At 41.5% G+C, this 11440-nt stretch overlaps 1 pseudogene; it reads right to left on the reverse strand.

Annotated features, from left to right (window-relative positions):
• Positions 1-9605: 9605 nt before the first annotated feature.
• On the reverse strand, positions 9606-11005 carry LOC147902101 (putative carboxylesterase 18 pseudogene; annotated as a pseudogene).
• Between the last annotated feature and the right edge of the window lie 435 nt (positions 11006-11440).

Raw genomic sequence — 11440 nt, forward strand, 5'->3', positions numbered from 1 at the left:
GTTGATATCCTCTAGATTTTTTTTTGCTCATGCATTCATCTCCATCAAAGATGACTCGGTAGTTGTGTTCTGTCATTTGACCTACTGAGACAAGAGGTTCTTGCTGAGTTTTGGAACATAGAGTATATCTTTCACCAATCCTTTTGTTCCATTGAAATTGTTTATAGGGACAATGCCTTTCCCTGGATTCGGTGTGTTATCTGCAATGTAGATGAAATTCTTCTCTCTTTCTAATGGTTTCATCTTTGTAAACCATTCTTGATGTTTTTTCACATGAGATGATGTGCCGTTGTCGATGTACCAAGGATCTTGATCTGCTTGGTTGACTTGATAACTAAAATACTCTTTGGAATTGCAACCTATGTCAACATATATTGTTTCAATCTTTTGCACATCCTCGCTTGCAAGGAACATATTCTATGTGACTTGAATGTCCACCATGATGATTTCCTCTTCCTCGGAAATTTCCTCGATTGCTACTGGATCGACCGCAATGGTCGTACTATTTCTTGCAGCGATCTCTTTCATAGTGTCCAACTTATGACAGTAGTTGCAATGAATGCTTGACACATTGGTGGATGCATTCCTTCATCCTTGGAATCTTTATTGGTTGGAATGATTTCCTCTTTGTTGCTGATGCTGATGTTGCTTAGGATGATGTTGATGTTGATTCTGATTTTGATGCTAATTTTGTTGCTAATTATAACCACTTTGCTGGAATGATCTACCTCTTTCTCTGCCTCTACCTCTATTTGAAGTTATTAATGCTTGATCATTGGAATGACCTTTGCATGCGTGAATGGCCTGAGTCCTTGAGTTCTTCACCAAGTAAAATTGATTGGAGTTGTTCCAGTGTCGGAATTTGCTATTGGATGGCAATACTAGATTCTTGTATACCATTTAGGATGACTTGAACCATTTCTGCTAGATTCATGGTCTCTCCTGCTTTGCCGTGAGTTGATTGTTGTAATCTTTGATCCTGAGTACGTAAGCATGACTAGTTTCACTGGTGTTGCGGAAACTCTAGTTTATTTGGTTTCTCAGTGTGAGAATCCTGAAAGTGTTCTAGGACTCATAGAGAGATGCGAACATATCCCATGCTTCTTTTGATATCTTGACTATGTTGAGTTGTCCTAGCATGACATCTTGCACATTCATCTTGATTCGATGATATGCATACTTGTCTTTCTTGTTCCATTCTACCTATGCTCGGACAATGATAGGATCTGCTATAGGTGCAATCATTGTTGGTGTAGGTGGAGATCCTGTTGTAGATCCTGCTACTGATGCTACAACAATAGGTGGAGTGGAGCTACCATTAGCTGGATCATCCAATGGTCTAGGTGTAGATCCATCGACATACTCCCATTTGTCATGAAGTATAAGAATGGTCTCCATTTGGTATTTCCATGTGCTATAATTGGAGTTGTCTAGCTTAGCAAATGCCTCCAAATTGAGGTTGCTAGTCGTAGACATGGTGCAAGAAATGTACTCAAACTGTCTATGAAATCACTTCTGAATCAACTGTAAAACACTGACTGTGTCAAGTGAAATCTGAACTGTCGATGAAGATAGAACTGCAATATATAATCCAATCTACTACAAGGCTTGTTGCAAATGATGCCAGGAATAGCCAAGAGGCTTTACAAGGCTTGAAATGATGTGCACAATGTTGAAAAATAGCCAAGTAGGCTTTACAATGATGGCATGTGTGTGTGAAATCAAATCATGTGCTATCTGCCCACTTAACAGTTGGTCAATGGCTCTAAACACTCTAAAGTCTGCTCACTGAACTGTGGAACATCATGTTTCAGGGAATGTGATGATGTGAAACTGCATGTGAGAAGGGACTCCCTCCTAGTAGGAACTAATTGGGAAATTTTTGGCATGGCTTCGATTGGTTACTTTGGAGTTCTCTCCACTATGGATGATCTAATCTACTCTGATAACCGTCAAGCAACGAAAAAGCAACAAATAATTACTTTTCTTTGCTCATTTTAGGTGCTGGGTCATATGCGTCGATGTAGAGGCTGATGTGCATTAAGGAGTGGATTTTTCATTTAGGCTTAAAAGTGTACAATACTTGTGCTTAAATGTGTGCATGATGTGACGAGCACTTAGAGCATAAAAAATTGAGCATTTTTCCTTTTTGGAACACCCTCAAATTCTTCCTAGATCAAGAGATACAGCTGATCTAGGTGGAGGGGCGAAAAGGGTGAAAATCATGATGTGGCAGGGTGAGTCACATGGAGTGATGACATGGTCGCTGTGTAAGGCAAGGGGTGTGCCAGTGGAACACTGTGATGATGTGGCAAGTAGGTGCACAAGTAGTGTGTGCACACTGTGCTTGTAGAGGGCCAGAGTGCCTGCAAGGGTCAGTGCCACATGGCAATGATGATGTAGCTGATGATGTGGCACTAACTAGTCAACGTGATGACATGGTAAATTGACTACTGATGTGGCAAATCAGTTGATGATGTGTCATGGGGCTCAAGGTGCTGATGTGGCACGTGCTAAGGTGGCAAATAGGGTGCCATGTGGCACCTTTTTGACCAAGTCTGTGGTGATGGTGACCTTAGGATAAGGTTGTTGATAAGCCACGTGTCGCACGGATGGATCCAGCCTTGGAATATCCGACAAAATATGAATGTCAAAGATTCCATCGACAGAGGAGAATTCTGTCCAGAAGGTCATGAGCTTGCATTTCCGATGCTCGGTGATGGGGTGGGCTTGAGTTATTGGAAGCGAGTTCATGGTCGTTGCATCCGGGGGAAGACTAGTTGCTGAGTCGGGCTTCGTTGACGGAGTTGGTGGAGAGCCAGGAGCTAGGAGAGCTCTCCCACCCATGGATGGCTAGCCGGTGCTATTGTAGGCAAAGTTTGGGTCATCGCTACAGCTACTCATTGGGCGGCTGTCCCACCTTACTGCTATTGTTGGAGCTTTGGTCGTTGATCGTAGAAACAGTTGAGTCGGGAGCTACAGGTAGCCCACGAGGTCACGTTGTTGATGCATCTATTGTAGGTCGAGGCCCGAGGGAGCCGCAGAGGTAAGCCCGTAGATGAGTCAAAAGAATAATTTCGCCTTGTGAAGACCAGTGATGGTGACTTGCTGAGCGCTGTTGGAGTCGGGACAACCGCCTTCGAGCAGAGGAGCCTACCAGCTGCTACTGTTGACTCGGCACTGGAGTCCATGGAGGAGCGTGTTTGGACAGTCAGTCACATATGTAGGGTCCTTCATGCTCATTTGGCTGAACGTCAATGGTGTCGTGAACTTTGGAAGGCGCTAAATGTCCGCGGCATTGGAGCTCTGGTAGCCGTCTGCCATAGCTATGGTTGGTGGAATTTGTTAGCGAGTCAGTAGCTGTAATAGCGGAGAATGAGCTGTCAGTCGGGTGGCATCCCAGTGTAGAGGACGCTATGGTGCTCTACGTCTCAGAGCCTGTCTTGCTGCCCGTGTGCAGGAGGACACTGATGGTGACGCAATAGGCTATAGCTTGTAGATGCATTGCTCCCAGTCGCTGTGGGGCTGGAATCGGGGAGGTACATTGTCGGCTGGCTCTCATTGCGATCTGTTCTGCTGGTTTCCTTAGATTGTAGCTAGAGCTCAATAGAGTAGAAGATAGCGCGGAGCTTGTCAAAGATGGGAGGCAGCTATAGTCCCGTGGCTGGAGGTGGCTTATGCTCGCAGAAGGTGTTGCTGCAGCCACTCAAATCGGCTATGGTGGTGACTTGCCTTCATTTAAAAATGGTTTCTGTTGTAGGATTCTTTGAAGAAAGTGACACTCTTAGAGAAAGTCTCTTTCACAATAGAACACTCTCAAGAAGAAACTTATCTCTCAATGAAACCTCTTCTCTCATAGATATTTGTTGTAGAGAATAGATCTCTCTCTCTCTCTCTCTCAATGCTTAGCCTCTCTCACATAGAGAATGCTCTCAAAGGAAAGAAGATAGATTTTAATCTCTTTCTCTCAATGACTATATCACAAGTCTCTCTTAGAATCTCTCAAAGATATATTTCCTCTAGAAAATCTCAGGAACTCTCCCTATCTTTCTCTCAAACTTGGAGTGGAACTATGAACAGAAATGGGCAGAAATATCTTCCAATGAACGGAAATATTTCATCAACGAAATGAAAGCATGAAGCTCAATCTCTCAATCAATCACACTCTCTCATACGTATCGCAATGCTTGGGCGAAAGGCAAGGGAGCTTTGATACCATGACAAAATATGAAGAGGGGAGAGTAGAAGGGTGGAGATGAGGAGAGAGCGCATAGATAGAGAGCACACCACAAATGACTAACTGTACACTAGATTTAGTTGAAATTGTAGAATATATACAAACCCTTTCACGATTAGCGTTAGGGCACCTAACCCTTTCCTTTACAGCACTCTATTGGGTTAGTGCTATGCACATATGATCACATGATGTTGAGCATAGTTTCTCAACACCCTAATCTTCTACATGATGATGATTTAGAGGTTTTGAATGCCCCTATCCTCACACTAGATTTATGCCTTTTTGTAATGAATGATGCTCATGTTCCCATGAATTTGGATGACCATATCTTGTCTCTGTCCCTCTATGATGCTAACTTTTGCCACCCATGCCCACCCTTTTTGCATTGGGATAATGGAGAAGACTTATCATTTAGAGCACCCATGGTCTGTGCATGATATTCTTACATGTGTCAATCCACTTGACCATGGCAGTTCACATGTTGTTCCATTAAAGGTACATCCGAATGAAGTAGATGGGTGTGCATGTTTGGCATACCTTTCAAAAGCTCATCCACTCCTAGCCTATTATGTAGCTAGGTCAACTATCCAACCGGTCTTACTATCCATGCATTCAAGCCTTAGACCTGATTCATTTGTTGTTCTATTTATTCATATAAAATGATTTTTGGTTGCTTAGATATATCTTATGACTTCTCAGCCCTGGCAGTTAAGACCTAAAGTAATGTATCCCTTAGGGCATGTGAGACTCATGGATTTTCATCCATCCCTTTTGAAGGCCAAATTGTTGTAGGGCTTGCTTGTTTGACCATCCGACCATCATCCGTCCAACCATCTAGCCATCCCTTAGTGTTAATTGGATCTAAAAGCATTTGACTAGTGTTAGGCAAAGTTGGAGTTTTGTGGAGATAAAAAAATAAGAGTAGTATCTCCACATATAGTGGTATCTTTGCTTGACACATAAGAGGGAATATTGGCATTATTGGGGGACAAAAGGATGTTGGAGAGACGTTGGGGTGAATGTTGGAGGAGCTAGCCTCTAGTTTTATTGTATGCCCATTTTTTTCTGGATTGTCATTTGATGTCTAGACTTGGGCTCCCCTAGTTTATTTGCAAGTCTCTCTCTCTCTCTCTCTCTCTCTTAGTTTCGATACATTTCTTCTAGGGGAAGTGCTTCTCAAGAAAGCACATAACTTTGATGGAGTCCACCCTAGCCTTCTTGATGCTCAAGGAGATGTATTTTCAAGAGATCCATATATTTCACATGCCCATTTAAGTTTCAAAATTTGCTACTCATTCAAAATTAAATAGAAATTTATAAGGTGATGCGGTAATAAGCATACCTCAAATTGCCATTGATCTTGTAGATAGCTTTTCAAATATCTTTTGATAAGAATCCTTTCACCATAAATGGGAGGAAAAAATATCCAAGCAACAAAGAAGTTATAGCAATGCATCACAATCCTAGTTATTGTAATGCACAAAAATCCTAAGAGCATTCAAAACATAATATCAATTTGAAACATGTGGAATACATGTAAGAGCTTGTGCCAATCATGGGACTTGAGGCAACTAATCTTATTTTACTTTGTAACTACTCCTTTCAAGAAATGTAGATGTCCTATTGGTGTCCTAAAGAGAAAATACCATTCTTGACCATTGCCTCCTCTCTCATGGAAAAGATCCATGGTGCTTTTTGGAGAACAACTCTATGACCACACGTGTGGGGCCACAACTCAGACATCCTATACAATTCCCTTAAGTCTTCTCATGATTCCATGCATCTTTGTCATGCCAACCAAATGTGGCCAAGCAATATCCCCCACGTTCTTGAAGATATGCATGTGATCCAAAAGATGATTGATTTATAATTGACCCCAATAAGGTAGCTCATGAAAGATTGATAGCCTCTTCATACTTTGTCGAGGATGCTCTCCATTTGTTATCCAATACTTTTGCCACATCACCTCCCTTCAAAGAGGTGGTTTAGTTTTTGCAAAAAAAAAGAGGTGGTTTAGGACGAGTGATCCCTTTTGGCATAGAATGGTCATATAGGAGGTATTGAGTATGAACCTCATAAACAAATTTCTTTATATGTTTAGAGTGTGGTGCCTCCAAATTATCACTACAAATAGGTCAAGCATGGTATCCACTTATTTGAAGACCTACATTCATAGATCACACCACAAATCTACAATTGTGTACCTAAGCACTCCCCATACCGTAGAAAGCCATGCATGCTCCGCATCAAAATTCCCCTAACTAAAATGCCATCAATATGCCTCAAATCTCTACAGATATCAAAGATAGGTATGCCTCTCCATAGGGTCTGGAGGTCCTCTATTAATAGTGCAATGTAGATGTCCATATTCTTCGCCTTGTACTTAATTAGCACAAGGAGGGAAAGCATAATGTCTCCCTACTTTATTGTGAGCCATGGTGGGATTTTGTAATTCACAAAAACTATGGGCTATGTTGACCAAGGCATCAAGCATAACCCAAAAGTATCAATGCTATCCATCACAAGCCCAAGATGTAAGTTATGTGGATCCTTTCCAAAGTCTAGCCACATGTTTATCTATGTGCTTCCAAGCACCACAATCTAAAGGAATCCTCAAATTATCATTAGTGGAGTGATGTGTAGCATGCCATGCCATCAACTTTACTATGGACTTGCACTAGAAAAATATATTATATTCTTGCAAATGATCAAAAAGTGTCTAAAGGCCTTTATTAGGTGCCCTTACATTGAAATCCCTAGCTATAACAATGTGTTCCACACTCTAGACAAGTAACCCAATCGTCATGCTCATGGAAAAATATAATATGTAATTTTTAATTCCTTAATGTGGGCATGGTATTTTGATCAGGTAATATCTTTTAGAGCAACCTATTGTAATTCATATATGCAACAAACTTTAAGCATGTGATATCAATATAGATGCACTAACCTCAATAAAGCCGAGACATTGGTATCTGACTAATTGTATGTTACTTGCAAATTTAGGATGGAAAGGCAAGCATGTAGTTTTGACATACGAATACCATTATACAAGGGTGTCGATTGCAACTCCCACATGATGCTCTCAGACTCAGACATCACATGTATATGTGATGTCATGCATCGAATAATTACATCCATCATGTCATCCATACCATCATCTTGGATATCATGGAGAATATTCTCATCTCAAACATCAGAGAAGCTATCCTTAAGCTTCAAGCATGATCTATGTCCCTCTCTAGCACTCCCTAAAGCTTGCCTAAATCTCTTAGACTACATGGCCAAGCCAACTACAACCATGGGATATGCAGCACCCTCCTCAAATTATATAATGGTTTCATGTAAATAATGTAAGTGTGTGAAATATGCACACAATCATTAAACACCATTGGACAAAATATGAATAGGGGAGAGGAGAAGAGTGGAGATGAGAAGAGAGAGCATAGCTAGAGAGCACACCACAAATGACTAAATGTACACTAGATTTAGTTGAAAATGTAGAAGATATACAAACACATTTAGGGTTAGGGTAAGGGCATCTAACCCTTTCCTTTATAGCACTCTATTGGGTTAGTGCTATGCACATATGATCACATGATGTTGAGCATGAACTCTCAACACCTTCCCTCAATATCAACATCATGAAGTAGGCCTTCCCTCAAGATGATGATTCTGGGGAATTGAAGAAGGAATGAACATTACATTCCATCACACTCCTTTAATAGGAGTGTACTTCCTCTGCGTCAAACCAAGAGCTAGTCGGTGTTTCTCGAAAAGCTCTTTACCGAGTGGTTTGGTAGAGAAGTCTGCAACATTCTCTTTGCTATCACAATGTTGCAATGTAATGTCACCAAGTAACACTCTTTCTCTGATGAAGTGCTCTCTGACATCAATGTGCTTTTTCTTGGAGTGATATACTGGATTCTTGGCCAATTCTTGAGCCGATTGATTATCACAGTATATTATTATTGGCTTTGACTCATCAAAGTAATATGTTTCTGACCAGGGTAAAAAATAAGATGGGAACAAGATTATGCTAGTGTAGTTCAATGGGCGAATCTTTTCCCATATAGAGTTATAAATATTAGCCCTGCTACCACTTTTAGGACAAATTTATTAAATTTGAGGCTCTAAAAATTAGCCCACCTTTATTTTTGGGCTAATTTATCAAATTTAAACCTCTAAATATTAGACCAACCAACTTGGGAAAGCCTCTAAATTAGCCCTTGGGCTAAAATTTGCCCCTAATTTTTTCCCTGACAAAAGTCTTTTGAGCCATATAGGATCACATGCACTTGTAGTGAGTTCTCTATATTTTGCTTCATTCGGAGACAAAGAAACATCTGGCTGTTTGTTTGACAACCATGATATAGCACCTTGACCAAAGAAAAATGCATATCAGTGTGTGGATCTCCTGGTCTCATGATCTCCTGTATAGTCACTGTCACAATATCCATGCAACCGTGGATGACTTCCTCTGTATTCTATTCCAAATTGTCTTGTACCTCTTATGTATCTCAATACTCTTTTGGCTGCATTCCAGTGAGATTGTTTTGGATTTGCCATAAACTCTGCAAGTGAATTACTGCATAACAGATATCTGGCTGTGTGATAGTCAGATATATAAGAGATCCGATGAGCTTCTTGTAGTACCTGTCATTGATTGTAGGCTTTTTTGAATCTTTAGTAAGTTTCAAACTCTCTTCCATGGGCATGGTTGCAATCTTATAATCTGCCATATGAAAATTCTTTAGGAGATTGTAAACATATTTGAGCTGTCTCATAAATGTGCTATCTGAATTTCTCCAGAACCCAATATCAAGACAATAGTGCATAAGTCCAAGATCTTTCATGTCGAACTTTGCAGATAGATAAAGCTATCCTTGCTTCCGGTCACAATGAGAACATCTACGTACAAAAGTGCAATAGTAATGTCTACCTCTTGAATTTTGAAGTAGAGAGTATGATCTGCATTGGACTTCCTGTATCCTAAATCAGTCGACTCTGCTGTACCAACTTATGGGTGCTTGCTTTAAGCTATACAAACTTTGCTTAAGATAGCACCTTATTCTCCTTTCCTAGTTCAACATAACCTGTTGGTTGTTGCATGTAGACTGACACTACCTCTTAGTAAAGCAAGACCTAGATGCACAAGAGAAAGCAAACGGTTATTTAAAGGGAGGTGGGCTATTAAAAGGTAGTTTTTGTAAGGTGAATAGCAATTCGAAACGTACAACTTAATTAATCTTTCCAAAATTACTCGTGGGAATTCATAAAAGACTTTCAGCGTCACTATAACATTACCTCTAAGGGCTAACAAAAATACCATTATTAACAAACCAAAAGAAAAAACACTTCATCAATCTAAGACCAAACCAAAAAGACCAAGATTTAAACCCTTGATGTCTATCTGAGTTCAAGATCAACCCCCAAAAACCACTTTGCGTATCCAAAACAAACCCCCAAAACCGACCCAAGGCTCATAGCCATAGAGCTCAAAAGCCCATTCTAGTCTGCTAAGTTTTTTGATGCTTTGGTGTGATAAACCCATGTATCTTGGCTAGCAGGTCGGTTGCCCGCTCCAACTGCGGAAACACGTGAAACGAATGGATGCCATCTTCGTAATACTCCAGTTGCACCTCCTTCCCATCCTTCTTGAGTTTCTCCACATAGCGCAACTGCCAATCTTTCAGCAGATCATGCCCAGCTATCACCACCATGCTCGGTGGAAACTGTACATCACATAGATCCACTGCGTTCGGCCCCGTCACGTTCGCTGCAGGATGGTCCCTGCCTGCACCCTCTGGCAAATACGCCCTCCAACACCAATCCGCTCCCTTCAGCGTTGCTAATGGTCCCTTTCTCAGCCTGATCTCTGCAGGCGTCCTCTCTTCTCCTCCGAAAAATGGAAACAACAGCACATTGCCACTCAACTTCAGTGGGCTCAAATCCCTTGCAGCTGCCATACATGCAACATGATGCACTATGTTTCCTCCGGCGCTGTCTCCCATCAGAAAGCAGCGAGATATGTCCGCATGAGAGGGAAGGTGCTTCTGACCCTCATCTTTAAGCCATTCTAAGGCCAAAAAACAATCGTCATAAGCAATGGGATACCGGTGCTCAGGCGACCTTCTGTAGTGGACTGATATCACCACAGCCTTGCACGTTCTACATAATTTCCTGCAAAACGTATTGTAGAATGCGGAATCGGCACTCAGAAGGGCGAATCCTCCCCCGTGGAAGTAGAGGATAACTGGCAGGCTCTCTGCTGTTGTACCAGCCTGAGGAAAGGGCTCTTTGATCGTTATGTGGGGAACGTAAATCCGAACCCACACGCCTGTTTCTTTATCTATGCTAACATCCGTGGAAGACACACCATGAACAGGTTTTTTTCTGGCACGAGCCTTGAAATCAAGAATCTCAGCAAACGGACGGTTGAGGGTGCCATCCTGGCCCATAGACCGGAGTGTAAGAATTTTGTTCAACAAGAGAACAAACCTCAAAGAGGCGGGTAGAGAAATTTTTGATTCTGTGGAATAGGCGGCGAGGTCCATCTGTGAGGGTCTATAGAGGTTGCAAAAACGAGAGCTAATTAGAAAGAGTGGCTAGGAGAGCACAGATGGATAAGGTGGGCAACGGACCTCAGGACAGGCATATTGAGCTAATTCAGAAGCATCTGGGAGGAGGAGGAGATGAGGGATTTCGCTTGAGGACTAGGAAAAAGAAAGCTGCGCGCTCCTGTGGAAAACTGCTGTCTCCAGCTGTTTTCCTTCAAGTCAAAATGGAACGTTTTGCACTTCACCCCTGCATATTTCTCCTACTCCAAATAGATCTTTTTTGTAATTTCACTTAAATCCTGTTTTTCCTCCGTGACGTACCTCCAGATTTTTTGCGGTCTATCGAGAGTGGGTCATTTTTTTTTAATATTAATCTTGGAGGGTGCCCTCTATTCCTTTACTTTTGGGTCAAGGTGACCTACTTTAAAAGCATTCAATGGTAGCTCAACAACTCTCGCTTTCATTACAAGCAAGGCCACAATGTCTTGCTAGCTTGTTCTTCTTCAAGGGGTCCGTTAAAAGACAAGAGTAAGATTTGAAAGGTTTTACAATCTCTTCTTTTTTCCAAGTCAAATTGTATCTCTTTGCAATTCACTTAAACCCTTTTTTTTCATGAACTCTTTGGAACTTGGCAGCTTTTTCT

The sequence above is a fragment of the Dipteris shenzhenensis genome, chromosome 5, assembly GCF_047967505.1.
Source record: "Dipteris shenzhenensis isolate YYH24624 ecotype China chromosome 5, Dip_SZ_1.0, whole genome shotgun sequence".
Lineage (NCBI taxonomy): Eukaryota > Viridiplantae > Streptophyta > Polypodiopsida > Gleicheniales > Dipteridaceae > Dipteris > Dipteris shenzhenensis.